This window comes from Lathyrus oleraceus, chromosome 5, assembly GCF_024323335.1.
Source record: "Lathyrus oleraceus cultivar Zhongwan6 chromosome 5, CAAS_Psat_ZW6_1.0, whole genome shotgun sequence".
Lineage (NCBI taxonomy): Eukaryota > Viridiplantae > Streptophyta > Magnoliopsida > Fabales > Fabaceae > Lathyrus > Lathyrus oleraceus.
Genome location: NC_066583.1, coordinates 4,896,585 through 4,916,001, shown reverse-complemented (window position 1 = coordinate 4,916,001; position 19,417 = coordinate 4,896,585). Strand labels below are relative to the sequence as shown.

General features: G+C 40.0%; 2 long non-coding RNA genes across 2 annotated transcripts; both read right to left on the bottom strand.

Annotated features, from left to right (window-relative positions):
- Nucleotides 1-4,762: 4,762 nt before the first annotated feature.
- On the bottom strand, nt 4,763-7,340 carry LOC127087330 (uncharacterized). The gene is made up of 5 exons (XR_007789853.1): nt 6,751-7,340; nt 6,518-6,644; nt 5,550-5,837; nt 5,249-5,335; nt 4,763-5,161 (listed from the first exon to the last, which is right to left on the bottom strand). It is a non-coding gene; the product is annotated as an uncharacterized LOC127087330 (long non-coding RNA).
- Nucleotides 7,341-16,432: 9,092 nt separating this feature from the next.
- On the bottom strand, nt 16,433-19,076 carry LOC127087329 (uncharacterized). The gene is made up of 5 exons (XR_007789852.1): nt 18,400-19,076; nt 18,167-18,293; nt 17,199-17,486; nt 16,898-16,984; nt 16,433-16,810 (listed from the first exon to the last, which is right to left on the bottom strand). It is a non-coding gene; the product is annotated as an uncharacterized LOC127087329 (long non-coding RNA).
- Nucleotides 19,077-19,417: the final 341 nt, after the last annotated feature.

Sequence of the window (19,417 nt, the reverse complement as noted above, 5' to 3'; positions counted from 1 at the left end):
GTAGAAAAGTAGTTTAAAGGTACCACCCGCTTTCGTATGACCAGTACAAGATTTTAAGTGTATAAATGGCTCTTTTCGCGTGTCCACTTATAATCTTAAAATCACCTTTTTGATAATTAGATTTTTCTAAAATTATTAGAAAAATGCTTTCTCTGTATTTTAAAATGATTATCGAATTTTCTACAGTCATATACATGTTTCACTCTTTCGAGCTGAAACAGTATCGCCTTATTTCTACTTTCGCAGTAAATTTCAAATGTTAAAAATAGAATTTCCAAACTTAAAAATAATTCTTATTTTAATCATTATTCATACGATTTATTAGAGTATCATCAGTATGACGATCATTACATTCCGAACTCAGTTGATTTAAGTTGGCATGCTAAAAACGGTAAAAATAAAGCATGTATTATTAAAATCAGTGGGCATGGTATATGATATTAAATAAAGCATGTGAATATAAACACTAAAGTAAAATGGAAAAATAGAACCTAAAATCAATTAAAGTTGAATATAATAAATTGCTCCAAACAGAGGCTTCAATTCCGGTATAGAAATAAAGTATCAGCAATAAAAGAAACAACAACAATAAAATGACAGCAACAAACTTAATAGAGTAGCAATAAATAAAATGGAAAATTATCCCTCTAAGCTCCTAAAACTAAGATTGCAAGACTACCTTAATGCAAGATGTTAGTGCTTTTACAAGTAATTTTTTGGCTATGATAAAGCATGGATGTCTAAAAATGGGTTTTAAGGGCCTATTTATAGGCTAAAGATGGTACTAGAAATGATCAAAAACATGCTAAAGTAGTAGAGAAAATGGTGGAGGTGGGAAAACAAATTTCTGCATTGTGGGAGAAAAATCGAGCTTCATTGTCATGACGAGCGTCACGCTAATGATGTTTTGTCTGTCATGATCGTGACAGTCGTCATGACAGCAGTGTGCCCGTCATGACATTAGAAAACTTGCATTTTCGTCTGTCTAAAGGACCAACCTTCAAGCTTTATTCTTCGTTTTGGTGACCAAATGCTGGTAGGTTAACTCTCCTTGGACATGATGGCCGTCATGACATCAGTGTGCCCATCATGACAGTAGAAAACTTGCATTTTCTTCCTGTTTTTGTCGTTTTTCATCATTTGAATGCGCATAGGCCTCCAACGGCTAAGTACTTGAAATAAGCACACAATACCAGCATAACACTACAAAGTAAATAAAATTGACACCAAAACATGTGCAAATAGAGCTAATAAAATGGTGTATTTTATGCATTATCAACAAATGAAATTCATATCTGTTGTATACCCTTAAGTCAACATTCAAGCTGAGTCAGCAAACAAAGTAATCATTAAAATATCCAAGAAGAAGTTTGATGATGCCAAAGGCTTATGGGAAGAACTGCTCCCCAAGATATTATGATCATACCACGCCTCTCAACATTTCACCACCAAGGAAACCCTATTTTCCATGGTCTATGGAGCGGATTCCATGCTGCATGTGGAGATTGAAACACCCCCGTGGCAATGATCCTAATTCATTGAAGAGGACAATGAGATAGGCTTAAAGTGCACGACAAATCTAATTGACGAAGTAAGGAAAACTACCCATGTCTTAGAGTTTGCTGCCAAACATAGGGCCACTAGGAGGTATAACTTAAAATTTAAACCAAGAGAGATGCATGAAGGTGACATGGTCTTGAAGGAAGTAGTTCTACCCACATACCAGGGAAATCTACAACCTAATTGGGAAGGACCACACCACATATATGAGTAACTCCCACACGGAGCGTACAAATTACAGGAAATCGAATAGCCATTTTTTCCCAGATCATGGAATGCTATTCATCTTAGATATTGTTATAACTATAATTATTTGTAATCCTTTGTTAAGCATCATGCTTATGTATATCTGAATGATTATTAAGAAATTTATTTCTAACATGGATATTCTTTCATGAAAATGTTATATGTTGGACTCTACAACGAAGATCTTTGTTACCCCTCAGGGCAACATCTCATTGTTGGACATCACAGCGAAGATCCTTGTTGTCCCTTAGAACAATATCTCGTTACTGAACTTCATAGATAATATCCTTGTCGCCTCTCAAGGAAATAACTCATTGTTGGACTTCATAGCAAAAATCATTGCAACCCCTTAAGGAAAAATCTCATTGGTGGACTTCATATCAAAGATCTTTGTGACCCCTTAGAGAAGCATCTCATTGTTGGACATCATAATGACAATCATTGACGCCCCTCAGGGAAACACCTCATTGTTGAACTTCATAACAAAGATTCTTGTCGCCCTTCATGGAAATACAAGCCAAATAACTACATTCTTGTATGAGGGATTTAATGTCTCCTTGAACAGGAGAAAAATCAAGGGTCACGCTTGAGAGGTGTGACAGGCTTGCAGCCTGAGAGACTTGATAACAAGTCTTACCTGAGGGCCTAATGGAAGTCCCACCCAAGTAGGTCGAACGCCTTGCCTTATATACTTATAACCTCATCAACTAGGCTATATGAAATTCTGTTAGAGGGACTCAGATTCTCTAGGATAATTACACTCTCTCCTGAGGAACTTAGTGTCTCCTTAGGAAGGACAAAAACCAAGGGTCACACTTTAGAGGCGCGATAAACATCTAGCCTGAGAGACTTGATAATAAGTCTTACTTGAGGGTATCGATGGAAGTCCCACCTAAGTAGGTCGAACGCCTCAGTTGACAGTATTATAGTCACATTCTCCAGGCTATATGAAATTTTATTAGAGGGAGTAAGATTCCGTAGGATCGTCACACTTTCGTTTGAGCAGATTAGCTAAAGGCCTCGAGAGAGGAAAACCTCCAGTTCTAGGGACACTCCTATCAACTGTGAGGGGAAAGATAATTCGTCTTCTATCAAAGGCATCGTGCCTGAGAGATTATATAATCTTATATTTGAAAAAGGTCCCACCTAGGGAGATGCCCTTGGACTGCCCTAGAAGAGGAAACAATGAAAGGTTGCCCTAAGGAAGGTATTGCCTCACCCTGTAGTCCCCCCTCGCCCCTACGTGGGAAACATGGGATAAGATATTTCTAGGACATAGATAAAATTTATGTCATTAACTGACCCATGACTCCCTTGGAAATAAGGATTAAACTATCCACTATTGACTAAGTGGACAATGACCATTTTCTAGGAAACATTAGACATAATAGCCTCTATAAATACTCCTCTCATAGTAGGAGCAAGATAGACCGCGAGCAACACACACTATTAGCACCATACAGAACATAACACTCACCATCGTTTTAACACACGACTACTAGTAAGTATACGCTTGTCACCAAGCATCATCGGTCATCAGCAGAACCTCTCACCTCACGTGAGCAAGTTTCCTAAATCACTTTAAAACACTACCATACAGGGCTTCTTGCCGTTGTGTGCAAGCCCTCACCACTAAGACGTGTTATAAACCTATTAAGGCCTCTATGTCTCTCTGCCCTTATAGGGGGAACATGCACACCTATATTTTTTGACTAGTACAACTAGTAACAAATGTAACACAAGTGTTATGAAAATACTAGTAACAATTAGGGTTGGACAGTAAACAATAAATCGGTCAAACCCGTAGTAACTGAATCTGAAAAACCGAATTGAGCTAGGTTGAAACGGGTTGGTGGGTCATCAGACCCAAACCTCAATTTCAAATGAACTTAGATGGATGATGTCTATTAATTTAAATAGACATGCGGGTACCCAAATCAACCCAAATAAATATTACATTTTTATTTTATCAAAGTGTTAGTGTGGTATAATATTACATTTTTATTTTTGTATAACCTCTCAAGTAGATTTTGAATATTACATTTTCTTCCATTTTTATTAAATTTGGATGAGTATATATATTTTGAATTTTCATAACGTGATTTAGACTTATTTATTAAATAACTAACTTAATTTTGAACTATAACAAAATGTGTAATTGAATTTAAGAGTGATTTTTTTCTAATCAAGTAAAATGGTGTCATACCCCAAAATTCACCCTACCATTCACAAGTTCATCTAGGTCACTAACCCTAAGCATTTGCATATCATGATAGGCATTCATTTCATCTACATATTCATTATATCATAACACATTCCACTTGCATTTGAAAAAAAGCATAAAATCATGGGTTCAAGGGTATTCACCAGGGATCATAGCGAAAACCCTAATTCTGGGAAGTTGCATCTGATTCGTTGGGTTCATCATAAATGATTCGGTTGCCTGTTTGAGATTCATGGTTCTAATTCACTGGTTAAGATTCATCCAGGGTTCTACAATCGGTTGCTCGGTTGAGTATTCATTGGCTTGGTTGTGTTTGTTTGGATTTCAAGTCTAGTATCATGACATACTTCATCTGATTCAAAGGAACTGTGTGGTTCAGTCAAGTCCATTTTCATTCATTCTATCGAGTCATTGTTCAAGTCCATACAAGTCATTACCTAACATTTCACACATTTTCACCTAAGTTGACTTTTGGTCAACTATTGACTTTTTGGTCAACCAGTTGGCCAAAGTCAACCATTTACCCAAAGTTCATTTCATTTTTCATTCATTTGTTTAACCATTCTAAACCATAGCCGGGTCCATATTACCAATCCATTAGACCCCATTTTAATCCAATTTTATCCAATTCTAACCAAACACCCAATTATCCACTTTTACTCCATATCCAATTATATTCCATAATCTATTTAGTTTAATTCAATATCCAATTCCCATCTAGAGCATAAACCATTACACTTTCAATTTCAAAATTTCATTCATACAAAAGTTATACACAAATCACTCAATTTCCAACCTTACATTCATTTTTACAACATACTGTCATACTTCAATCCATATCCCATTTAAACCAAATTCCGTACATATCTTATACAAACGTACACCTGATCCCAATCCGTATAACATATAACTCAAAACTTACATTAGTTACAAAAATTACAACACCAACACTAGCTAATGCAACTAATTTCAACACTTCATTGGGTTGGTGGATGTCGTTTTCCCTCTTTTGTCTGCTGCGAACTGCAAGGTTCCTGTCGTCGCCAAGCCTGCATCAAACCATGGCCACCAACCCATTAAAACATGAAGCAAAGCCATGCCTGCGGAGCTTTCATTTAGCCTATGTTCGACCTGCAACGCAAGCTCAAGTTCAGTTAACCACAAAACCAATTGAAACCAAGAAAACCAGCCGCACCCAAAAAGAACTTCGTCTCTAACCTGAGTTTGATCACAGCAAAACAGTTCCACATCCTTAACCGAACCAGATTCCACAAACTAAATCACTCAACCATCATCCTGAAAAACCTGCACAAAATGGATATCATCACAAAAATACATCACAAAAATACCTAACAAGCTAACAATAAAATCGCTGATGCTATCACAACACATGAAGAGCGTGTCATCATCATTAGGCAATGATGAAGTGTTTACTGATGCAGATAAAGCTCTAAAGCAAATAGCCAGTTTAATTCTGAAGGAAGATGATATCACGACCCTGCTAACCAAAGAGCTTCACCTTGAATAAACTGTGACTTCAATTCCTACTAAAAACCAGCTTCCGGAGTTTCGCAACACACTCTTTCGAGCTCATAACCTGCAGAAATAAATAAAAAAACATAACAGAAACAACAGCAAAAAAAGAACAGGAATAGAATTGAGAAGCTAAACGAGATCAGTTGCCAAAGCATTCATTCCACGAACTAACTTCCACCTCCTTATAACCAATCCGTTTTTTTCTACAACAACATCATATGAAATTTTCATAACCCTCCGACCTTCTTCAATAACCACTGCTTCAAACTTCCTGCATAAGAGAAAACAACACACACCAGAGTCGGTTAACTTCACAGCAGAAGTTTGTAACTAATTTTCTAACAGAAATACAAAGCTGATAACAAAATTTCCAACAACTTTCTAACAGAAATCTAACTGTCTTCAACCGTCCTAACCGCCTAATCAATTCCAACTTTCGCCAACTGTCATTGAATCTAACTACTTCCAACTGTCATAACCAACTATCTCTCTAACCTTACTCTCCTATAAGAACCATCCTCCATCTTCAATTCAAGCTCTCCATCATCTTTCCCATAATTCAACAATTCACAACCTCTTCAACCTCTCTCACTTTCTCAACCACGAGCCATCTTCCTCACCATTCACTCTCCATCACAGTTAACAGAACCCTTCATCAACCTTCAACCATACTTCTCCATATTCAACACTTCAACATCTCCAACCGTAACCTCCATCACCATTCAACCAATTCTTCTTCACCCTAACCGAACCTCCAACCTTCCATTCACGCGAACCTCCATATATCCCCTACACAACCTTCTCCAACTTCGATCAATCTCATCCAAGAAACCAGCACACTTATTCACATACCTCTCATTAACAACCACATCATAGCTCCTATAGGCTAAAGAAGTTGAAGAAGAAGAAGAAAGAATAGGAGGCGGGAGGAGTATTGAGATTGAAGGTTACCTGAGCGTGGTTTCTTCACCTTCGGTTACTCCAGATTCACCCGAGACTCATCCACTGTCATCCATCACCATCGACGACAACTCCATTCTATCTCCAACAACAACCTCCAACACAATGATCCACCACCCTGCAACAGAAATAAAAAAATAGAAGAAGAAGAGCAACGGAATCGAAAAGGAAAAGCGAAGGAATCTGAAACAAAAATCGGAAACGAGAATCGAGAGAGAGCTTACCCGTCTACGTCCAGACGACCTTCATCTTCATCTCTATGCGACGCATACGAACCAGACAACCATTCTCTCTCCATCGCCAACACAAGTATCTTCGAGTTCTTCCCAACATAGCAATGATGACGACGTAGATTGGAGGAGTTGGATCATGTTGATTCTTGCGGCCGTCGGAGGAGATTTGCCGGCGCCCGAAGGTGAGTTTCTAAATTACAATCTTGATCCAAGGTTGCATTTTCCCGATTTGGTTGATTCGAGTTTCGCCACCAGATTTCGAGAACCTCGTCGTTGTTTTGTTTGAGCTTTGAACATGGCTTCGATGCGCAAGTGAGGTTGCTGTTGTTGTTAGATTAAGAACAAGTCTGACATGGTTCTTGGTGTGTGCCACCGAGGGAGATTCATCATCGCCGATGATGAGTGTCACACGTTTCTAAGCGTGTGCTGGTTTTGTTTGAAGCTTTCAGCGAATTTCTTCAGCAAGTTTTGGACTGAACCTTCAATGTTCACGTTGGATCCATATTTGGTGTTTGGAGAAATGGGCTTTTTGCCTAAGTGGATTTTTCACTCAATTTGATTTGTATAATCGTGTAGATTAGAACTCTATTCTTGAATGTAGATTGGTAATTTTCTATTTGATTGATTTTGATCTTAATGCATGTTTAGATAGATTTTAGACTATTAGAAATAATACTCACTTTAATTGTCCATTTAATCGATTTTTTGGTTTATGGTCATATTGTAAATTGAAAATCCCATTTCAATTTAGGTGATGAATACTTTGTATGCTTAGTTTCATTTGCCTTGATCATAGGATATATATTTGATTGTTTTTCATTAATTTATCCATTACCTTTTGAATCGATTATAACCATTTTATGTACTTACATATTGTTGCATCATTCTCGTTCATTTGACTTTATCTCATGCTAACTCGTTTGTTGTTTTGTTGTCACATATGACTTGGAGAAGCAAGCTCACTCTTAGCTAGCCATACTCCTAACCATTCCATTTCATTCAATAACTTTGTATTGTTTGAAGTACCATGTTACTTGTATGCCTTAGGCATGATACATAGTTTAGTAGTTTGTAACTTGTATTTTCCTTTCATTTTCTTTCCATTGTATTGTATGGATAGATCCCCCATTATGGGTTAAATGTCCCCCCTCCCCTTAGTCATGTAATAGCTTAGATTTATTGCTTTCTAGTTAGTTTAATATGCATGTTAATAATCAAAGATAAAATACAAAACGATAAACAAAGCATTTCAAAAGAAACAAAAGGTACTTGATTCAACGTCAAGTTGTTTTCCGAATAAAACTCACACCATTGCAACGTGAATGCTTGATCCAACGTCAAACATTCTCCATTCACTCTAAGATCCACCATCTACATCTCTTCTTCGTTCTCTTCTCGACTTCATTCCATCTCTCACCTCCATTTTTCACTCACTATTTTCATAATAAATTCAAACACTTGATTCAACGTCAAGTTCTTTTTTCAAAACATTTTCATAACAAATTGGAATACAAATGGGGTGTACGTGTTTGTACATAACATTCAAGTAATTGGGTTGTCGGCCGTACCTAGCCTGAGGACCCGAGACTTGACTTTCCTCCCTAAAACATCTAATGATTCAAACAAGTTAAATCTAGGTGCTATGAGAAAGAAAAAGAATAGTTAGGACTACATTGTCCTCTCGATTCCCAAGTACTTTGATTGTTGACTGTACTTAGTCAAGGGTTAAAGACTTGTCTCCCTCTAAGTTCCAACGGTTAAACTTGCCAAATTCTTTTCATAATTCGAATCTCTTTTTTGGATGAAAAAGAGTGGTTAGGACCATGTTGTCCTCTCAACTCCCGAGTTATTGGATCGTTGACTGTATCTAGCCAAGGGTTTAATGCTTGTCTCCATGCATAAAATCGACCCTAACCAATCAAATCATCTTTTGCTTTAGCGCACATTTCAAAACCTTTCAATAAGGACGTGTTACTTCCGTTCTACCGTGAACGAAGCTTAAGCCTCCATGTGTGAACAAGTAATGTTTAACTGCTAGAGTGCGAACCAAGCATATCCACTTTACCGCAAACAAGCAAATACTTTATGCTCCCATGACAGAGTATACAAGCAAGTGAACAGTAACGCGCGAACGTCAATACTCTTTAGTAAAAACAACCAAACAAATACGCCATTTTTGAGCCAAACTACGAAGCTCTGACTTCCCTATTGCACGTATGGGGATACGTAGGCATGAGGGCCCAAATCCTTGGCGAGCACACTAAATTAAAACTTATTTTCTCTCCCATCTAATTCTCTCATCTCATTCCCAATAGCAAGCAACTTACAGATAAGTAAACATCCATACGCATTTGATACGAGCAAGTGGTTCCCATGGAGTACCCAGGATGTGAGGGGTGCTAATACCTTCCCCTTGCATAACCGACTTCCGAATCCGCTCTTGGTTGCGAGACCATTTCTCTCATTTGGGGTTTTATCGCTATTTTCCGTTTCCTTTGGAATAAATAAAATCCGGTGGCGACTCTGTATTTTTCGCGGCGCTTCAGCTGGCGACTCTATTGGGGACAATATGGAGTTCCCATAAGGGAGTCAAGCCTAGCTTGCCTATATCCTTTTCTTGGATTGTTTACTTCTGTTATCGCTTGCCTTATTTATCCATTCCTGTTATATATGCCTGTTATATATTATCCTGCTTAGATCTTGTGGGATAGGTAGTATGGAGTGAGAAGCCTAATGCACAGGCTTAGAAAGTTCACCTAAGATAGGAGGGTTATTCGTATTGACCCTTCGGACGTAGTTGTCTTGAAGGGGAGGTACGAAGACCCCGCTTGGAGTAGATTCTTTTTGGATTTTGGTTGGCACGTGAGTCACATTTGCGTTGACTATCATTCTTCCGAAGGGGGTCCATGACTCCAAGGACCTTTAGACAATCCTTGGCTTTCGAAGTTGAAGGAAACTTCACTTAGAGGAGGTCATCCCGAAAGTGTTGTTGGCCCACAAGTATTTTGTGTCGACGACGACACTTTCGCCTCATGACCCATGAATCTAAGCATCTTCATAAGTCTTAGTACTCACCTTGTGAGGGGATATAGTGGTTTCTCGTAGGGAAATAAACCTTCAACCTACCTTGAGCGTCACAATCAGATCGTCCAAGATGCTGTGAACCCTTGGATCTATGATGTGGCGTGCCACTTCATCACATCATTCAGTATATGCATTCCTTTGGGAACATAAAACATCTTGCATTCATGCATAATTGCATTTCATTAAACCTATTCGAGGAGACTCACTGTTATTTGGCCTTTGTCCAGAACCTGTTGCAATCAGTGATTACCTGACATCTGTTCAAGCCAGAAGTATGCCGCGAGTTACCATGGACGAGTTGTTGGAAAGTCATGAAGCCTTGTGCTTGGAACTCATAGATCTGAAGACTCAGTCCGCTCGTGCTTTGGATCTCATGAATGTATTGTTGAGCTATCATAGGCCAGTTGTTATGCCAGAGGTGATCCCTTAAGTGAACGCGCCTGATTCTAATCCACACCAAGAGTTACCTCATGGATTCTATCCACGGCCTAGATCTTCAAAGGCTCCATGTCAGCAATCACTTCTTGTTCCCCGACCCAGGCAAAGCGACCCAGTGCATAATCAATATCCTAATCAGCAAAGGAGTTATGCTCATCAGGGTCAGAGAAAGACAAAGAAGCCAGAAAGGCACATGGATCACGTTTCTATGTCGTATAGTAGGCTTCTCCCTCTATTGCTTATGCACTCATTGGTATGGCTGAGAGAGTTGGGACCAACCCTAATACCTCTCCCTCAAGGATATGATGCCAATTCTAGGTGTGAATTCCATTCTGGGGCACCTGGGCACTCGATCGAAGACTGTCAGAGTCTCAAGTACAAGGTACAAGATCTGATTGATTCGAGGGTTATTCTGTTCACACCACAAGGTCTGAACGTAGTACGCACCCCTAAGACTTTCCAGACAAGTACATCTATGGTGCCAAACCCTATACAAACCAGCAACAGGATCCCTATCAGCTGGGGGCCCAGAAATCGAAGAACCCATAGAGGAGGATAAATCTGATCCCCATGTCATACAGTCAACTGCTTGCTCACTTGCTTCAAGCCTCCTTGGTGAAGTACAGAAAGTTGGGACCTCCCACAACACCTCTCCCTCAAGGCTATGATGCCAACACTAGGTGCGAATTCCATTCTGGGGCACATGGGCACTCGACCGAAGACTGTCAGAGTCTCAAGTACAAGGTACAAGATCTGATTGATTCGAGGGTTATTATGTTCACACCACAAGGCTTGAACGTAGTACGCACCCCCAAGACTTCACAGACAAATACGTCTGAGGTGTCGAACCCATATCCAAACCAGCAGCAGAACTGCTATCAGTAGGCTAGACAAGGACCAAGGAGGCCTCCCAGGAAGTTCGACCCAATTCCCATGCCGTATGGTCATCTGTTAGCCTATTTGCTCAGGGATTCATTGGTTTAGTTAAGAGAAGCCAAGGCTCATCCAAAACCCCTTTCTCCTGGGTATGACATGAATGCTAGCTGTGAGTATCACTCTGGGACGCTAGGACACTCGATCGAGAATTGTGATGTCTTCAAGCACAAAGTACAAGACTTGATTGACTCGAAAGCTATATCGTTCACGCCAGCGGTTCCAAACGTCATGAATAACCCCGCGCATGCAAGCACATCTGCAATGCCGCAATCAGAGCAGTGGTAGACTCGAAGAAGTTCCCTCTATATGACTACTTCATCAACTTCTGCAAGAACTGAGACCCCAAGTTGTGGGAAGAATAAGGCTGATCACTCCATCAATCATTAGTTTGTTCAATCATTTTTCATGTGCAATTTTTCTTGTTTGTCATTTGTAGATATTCACTTGTGTAAACTCGTTTGCTTTTGAATAATAATGGCATTGAAATGAATATGCATTGTTTTGAATAAATTCATTCGTGTCCACTCATATTTTTCATCGATACCAAACTTTTGTTAAGCAAAATCAAAAGGAGAATGATGAGATTGAAAACACGATATCACTGCACGAACGCTTTTGGATAGAACCTTGCTGATGATGTAAGGCATTATTTTGAATCCTAAACACCGGAGATATAAGGAGGATAATCCCTAGTCAACCCCTTCGAGCCAAGGAGTAGGAGTTTCTTTCTGAATATAAAAACCTCAATCTTAACCCGGGGCAGGGTAGAGGTCAGTTAGTTTGGCCAGGCGTTCAAACTTTAAAAGAGGAGTGTCCTATCTGAAGATCAACCATATCTTATCCCTTAAAAGAGGTCGGAAACAATAAGTATGCATTGGTTATCCCTCACCCATAGAGGCACGAGGCAGTCACAACCCTTCTAATCAATTGAGCAAATGTCACACGTTTGGTTCCATTAAGAGGAAAAACCAAAATCAAAAGAGATGAAAGCCCGCTAAGTCGAAACTTGAGAACAAGTTACTTAGGCAAAAATTAGGGCATCCCTGCGGATCTCAAATCAGAGTCAATCCAGCAAAAATAGGGAAATGAAAGAACGAATCGAACAAAGAGGAATCATAAGAAAATCCTCAGCGAGAACAAAATCGTATGGCAACAAACCAGACAGAAGGTGTATGACTGCCCCTCCTAAAACCTTGTGGGTTCATCTTCACCCCCAAATCCCTTTTGAAGGATGAGCGCTTGTATCAAACTAGCTGAACATAGGACTGGAGAACATCACGAAGAGTGGGTGGGTTAGAATAGGTTTCGAGCCATAAATCCTTTTTTCTGAAAACCGTGAACCAGGCCACGTTACAACCCTCAAAAGACCTAATTGAAGCAAGGTTTAGTCCGAAAGCGTACTATAGTCAGTACTATCGTGTTAAAGCTGACTCCTTAATGATTTGCTTATCATTTGTGTTGGTATCGATATGACATCCTCATTAGTGATTCATTCACTATATGTCATAATTCCAGTGAACAAAATGGGATTTCAAAACTAGCATAAACATGAAATTTGCATTATCATTTCTAAAATGAACTTGTCTTACTCGTGGGTAAGCATCTGACATCTAGAAATCTTCCATAATGAACATGAATTGAGGAATTTGATGATTCAAAAGTGGATAATGCCTGAGACCTCCATTGAGCAGAGGCAAATCATCTTGACTGATGATTCAAAAGTGAAGAACGCCTGAGACCTCCGTTGAGCAGGGGCAAGCCACTTCTTTGGATCATATCAAAAGTGCAGAATGCCTGAGACCTCCATTGAGCAGAGGAAAATCATCTTGACTGATGATTCAAAAGTCCATAATGTCTGAGACCTCCGTTGAGCAGGGGCAAGCCACTTATTTTGATCATACTATAGCAGAATGTTTAAAGACTCTGTTAAGCTAAAGACAAAACTACTACAAGATCTAGTCGATCAGAGGAAATCACGTTGAGAAATCCCTACAAGATCTAGTCGATCAGAGGAAGTTGCATCGAGAAATCTCTTCAAGATCCAGGCGATTAGAAGTAGTCACGTCGAGAAATCTCTTCAAGATCCAGCCGATCAGAAGTAGTCACGACGAGATTCGACAAATCTCTCTGAAGACCAATTAGTCAGGGGCACTCCCTCAAAGGTCAGCCATCCAGAGGCAAAGTTTCTTCAAGGCTCGTACTGGGGCAGGCCACCCCAAGAGCATAAGAAGTCAATCTCTCTGAGGTGGTTAATCAGAGGAGTGCAACTCCAAGATGCTGGGGCACGTCAAATTGAGATAATCTATGACAAAGTTGCTTCATAGCTTGTGACTAGGGAAATCCATGCAGATACCCAATAGACTGGGGAAATCAGTGCAGGTAACCAACAGACCGGGGCAAGACGATCCAAAGAGACGAAGGTTCTCTTCCCGCTCGTGAGAGCTTTTCAGATCCAGCCTGGGGCATCAGAAGATCCTGCTCAAATTTAATTCTCCAGCAATATCAAGAAGTCAGATGTCGGGGAGTCATGTGAGATGCAGCTCACACCCCATGAATCAGAGGCCTTGTGACCCAAGCAAATGGACCTCTGTTCAGGGCACACCACGCCCAAACTTGGGGCATCCGTGGACCCTCATACCATTGCATAAGCCTGTCATGCATAATTCATATCATCTCATGCATATCATTTGATATAATCATGAAGCTCTCTAAACGAGAAAGAAACAAGTCCAAAACTCTCTTGGCACTACTCAGTAGCCCATTTCCGTCGGCACTTTCCTGGAATCCAACCCAGTGGATAAACCCTCTTTCAATACCCCCGCGGCGTTCAGTCCCAGTCGGGAGAACCATTTGTAAGTCCAGTTCCGTTGGCCAAACCATACCCCAGCCGTGTCAAACATACACAATATCAGACCTTCCTGTGTGTCTTTGCAAGTTGAACATGTTGACCAAGCCTTCCATTCACTTTAGAGTGAGTCATATGGCTATAACCTGTTTCTTCCCTTTCCGATAAGGTTAACTTCGGAAAACCATTATGCCTTTCTTCTCTTCCTGATAAGGTTAACTTCAGGACCCCTTCTTCCCTTCCGATAAGGTTAACTTCAGAAACTTTCTTCTCTTCCTGATAAGGTTAACTTCAGGACCCCTTCTTCCCTTCCGATAAGGTTAACTTCGGAAACTTTCTTCTCTTCCTGATAAGGTTAACTTCAGGACCCCTTCTTCCCTTCCGATAAGGTTAACTTCAGGCCCCATTTCTCTTCTCTTCCTGATAAGGTTAACTTCAGGATACCCTTCTTCTCCTTCCGATAAGGTTAACTTCGGAAATCTGTATCCCCCTTCTTCTCTCCCTGATAAGGTTAACTTCAGGATCCATTTCTTCCCTTTCCGATAAGGTTAACTTCGGAACTCCCTTTCTCGTGTCTTCTCTTCCCGATAAGGTTAACTTCGGGACCCCCTATGTCCTTCTCCAGTTCCAATAAGGTTAACTTTGGAATGTTTCCCCAGCGATGTCGTCATTTCTTCTCTTCTTGATAAGGTTAACTTCAGGACCATTTTCTTCCCTTTCCGATAAGGTTAACTTCAGAGACTTCTCTTCTCCCCCGATAATGTTAACTTCGGGATCCATTTCTTCTCTTCCTGATAAGGCTAACTTTAGGATCCACTCCTTCTCTTTTCGATAAGGTTAACTTCGGAAGCCCGTTTTCGTTTCTTCTCTCCTTGATAAGGTTAACTTCAGGATCCATCTCTTCTCCCCCGATAAGGTTAACTTCGGGATCCATTTCTTCCCTCCTGGTAAGGTTAACTTCAGGATACTTCCCTTCTCTCCTCGATAAGGTTAACTTCGGGATCCATTTCTTCTCTTTCCGATAAGGTTAACTTCGGAGCCCCTCCCTTTACCCTTCTCTTCTCCTTCCGATAAGGTTAACTTCGGAACCCATCCCTCAGCAAAGACAAATTGTGTTTGGCTTCTCTCCCTTTCTTTCTTCCCAGTCATAAACAAAAAATAAAGTCCAGGTTTCGCTTGGTAAACCATGTTTCAAAAAATATTTCACCGTTCCCCCCGACATGAAAAATATTCTCAGTGCTTGCCAGAGAGTTTCGGAAAACGAAAAAATGAAAAGCTTGCTCATAAAAAAAAAAAAAAAAAACAGAGAGCCTGTTGAAAAAGAAGAATAAATCACATTGCATCAACATCATGCATATGTCATGCATCTCTAACCTTCCGTAAATATCCTTCGATCAGACAACATTTCAACCCCCAGCAGCTGCCTGCCCAAAAGCTAGTTTGTTCATCCTACATCTCAATGAAGAATTTCTTTGTGACCTATCTTCACATTTCATTCGTTCTTGGTGGGCAAATTTTCCGATATTCTAGTATTTAATCCCCTACTACCTTGAATGTCTGGAAGTTGTTGCTATCCGCGCATTCAGGTTCGAGAAGATTAAATAGGGGTAACTGTCATACCCTAAAATTCACCCTACCATTCACAAGTTCATCTAGGTCATTAACCCTAAGCATTTGCATATCATGATAAGCATTCATTTCATCTACATATTCATTATATCATAACACATTCCACTTGCATTCGAAAAAAAGCATAAAATCATGGGTTCAAGGGTATTCACCAAGGATCATAGCGAAAACCCTAATTCTGGGAAGTTGCATCTGATTCGTTGGGTTCATCATAAATGATTCGGTTGCCTGTTTGAGATTCATGGTTCTGATTCACTAGTTAAGATTCATCCAGGGTGCTACAATCGGTTGCTCGGTTGAGTATTCGTTGGCTTGGTTGTGTTTGTTTGGATTTCAAGTCTAGTATCATGACATACTTCATCTGATTCAAAGGAACTGTGTGGTTCAGTCAAGTCCATTTTCATTCATTCTATCGAGTCATTGTTCAAGTCCATACAAGTCATTACCTAACATTTCACACATTTTCACCTAAGTTGACTTTGGGTCAACTATTGACTTTTTGGTCAACCAGTTGACCAAAGTCAACCATTTACCCAAAGTTCATTTCATTTTTCATTCATTTGTTTAACCATTCTAAACCATAATCGGGTCCATATTACCAATCCATTAGACCCCATTTTAATCCAATTTTATCCAATTCTAACCAAACACCCAATTATCCACTTTTACCCCATATCCAATTATATTCCAATATCTATTTAGTTTAATTCAATATCCAATTCCCATCTAGAACATAAACCATTACACTTTCAATTTCAAAATTTCATTCATACAAAAGTTATACACAAATCACTCAATTTCCAACCTTACATTCATTTTTACAACATACTGTCATACTTCAATCCATATCCCATTTAAACCAAATTCGGTACATATCTTATACAAACGTACACCCGATCCCAATCCGTATAACATATAACTCCAAACTTACATTAGTTACAAAATATACAACACCAACACTAGCTAATGCAACTAATTTCAACACTTCATTGGGTTGGTGGATGCCGTTTTCCCTCTTTTGTCTGCTGCGAACTGCAAGGTTCCTGTCGTCGCCAAGCCTGCATCAAACCATGGCCACCAACCCATGCCTACGGAGCTTTCATTTATCCTACGTTCGACCTGCAACGTAAGCTCAAGTTCAGTTAACCACAAAACCAATTGAAACCAAGAAAACCAGCCGCACCCAAAAAGAACTTCGTCTCTAACCTGAGTTTGATCACAGCAAAACAGTTCCACATCCTCAACCGAACCAAATTCCATAAACTAAATCACTCAACCATCATCCTGAAAAACCTGCACAAAATGGATATCATCACAAAAATACATCACAAAAATACCTAACAAGCTAACAATAAAATCGCTGATCATATCGCAAGACATGAAGAGCGTGTCATCATCATTAGGCAATGATGAAGTGTTTACTGATGCAGATAAAGCTCTAAAGCAAATAGCCAGTTTAATTCTGAAGGAAGATGATATCACCACCCTGCTAACCAAAGAGCTTCACCTTGAATAAACTGTGACTTCAATTCCTACTAAAAACCAGCTTCCGGAGTTCCGTAACACACTCTTTCGAGCTCATAACCTGCAGAAATAAATAAAAAAACATAACAGAAACAACAGCAAAAAAAGAACAGGAATAGAATTGAGAGGCTAAACGAGATCAGTTGCCAAAGCATTCATTCCACGAACTAACTTCCACCTCCTTATAACCAATCCGTTTTTTTCTATAACAACATCATATGAAATTTTCATAACCCTCCGACCTTCTTCAATAACCACTGCTTCAAACTTTCTGCATAAGAGAAAACAACACACACCAGAGTCGGTTAACTTCACAACAGAAGTTTGTAACTAATTTTCTAACAGAAATACAAAGTTGATAACAGAATTTCCAACAGCTTTCTAACAGAAATCTAACTGTCTTCAACCGTCCTAACCGCCTAATCAATTCCAACTTTCGCCAACTGTCATTGAATCTAACTACTTCCACCTGTCATAACCAACCATCTCTCTAACCTTACTCTCCTATAAGAACCATCCTCCATCTTCAATTCAATCTCTCCATCATCTTTCCCATAATTCAACAATTCACAACCTCTTCAACCTCTCTCACTTTCTCAACCACGAGCCATCTTCCTCACCATTCACTCTCCATCATGGTTAACAGAACCCTTCATCAACCTTCAACCATACTTCTCCATCTTCAACACTTCAACATATCCAACCGTAACCTCCATCACCATTCAACCAATTCTTCTTCACCCTAACCAAACCTGCAACCTTCCATTCACGCGAACCTCCCTACATCCCCTACACAACCTTCTCCAACTTCGATCAACCTCATCCAAGAAACCGGCACAGTCATTCACATACCTCTCATTAACAACCACATCATAGCTCTTATAGGCTAAATAAGTTGAAGAAGAAGAAGAGAGAATAGGAGGCGGGAGGAGTATTGAGATTGAAGGTTACCTGAGCGTGGTTTCTTCACCTTCGGTTACTCCAGATTCACCCGCGACTCATCCACCGTCATCCATCGCCATCGACGATAACTCCATTCTATCTCCAACAACGACCTCCAACACAACGATCCACCACCCTGCAACAGAAATAAAAAAATAGAAGAAGAAGAGCAACGGAATCGAAACGGAAAAGCGAAGGAATCTGAAACAAAAATTGGAAACGAGAATCGAGAGAGAGCTTACCCGTCCACGTCCGGACGACCTTCATCTTCATCTCTACGCGACGCATACGAACCAGACAACCGTTCTCTCTCCATCGCCAACACAAGGATCTTTGAGTCCTTCCCAACCTAGCAATAACGATGATGTAGATTGGAGGAGTTGGATCGGGTCGATTCTTGCGGCCGTCGGAGGAGATTTGCCGGCGCCCGAAGGTGAGTTTCTAAATTACAATCTTAATCCAAGGTTGCATTTTCCCGATTTGGTTGATTCGAGTTTCGCCACCAGATTTCGAGAACCTCGTCGTTGTTTTGTTTGAGCTTTGAACATGGCTTCGATGCGCAAGTGAGGTTGCTGTTGTTGTTAGATTAAGAACAAGTCTGACATGGTTCTTGGTGTATGCCAGCGAGGGAGATTCATCATCGCCGATGATGAGTGTCACACGTTTCTAAGCGTGTGCTGGCTTCGTTTGAAGCTTTCAGCGAATTTCTTCAACAAGTTTTGGACTGAACCTTCAATATTCACGTTGGATCCGGATTTGGTGTTTGGAGAAATGGGTTGCCTAAGTGGATTTCCGACCCCAATTCACACCTCCCCTCCGTCAATTCACCCTGAGACCATCATTCTTGCCTAACCTCTCCTTAATCCCCATTAATTCTTGCCTAACCTTTCCCTTTCTTTGGAATAAATAAAATCCGGTGGCGACACTATATTTTTCGCGGCGCTTCAAATGTATATGAATATTATAATATTATTTTTAAATATTGGCCAATTTAAATATTTGACATACTTTTACATTGAAAATTTAGAATTCAATGTAAGAACAAATTAGATTTTGCTAAGATCAAATAATGTTACTGGGTCTGAAAATGGATAAGCCCGATAGCCCAAATAAACTGACCGAAATAACCTGTAACCCATGGTAACCCAACCCGTCAAAACTGATTTGAGAAATGGGCAGAAAAGAGTCTAATTTGTTTAACTTCGGTTTGGGGCAGGGAGGACTTTTGGGCCTGTACCCGTACAACCTGACCCATTTTCC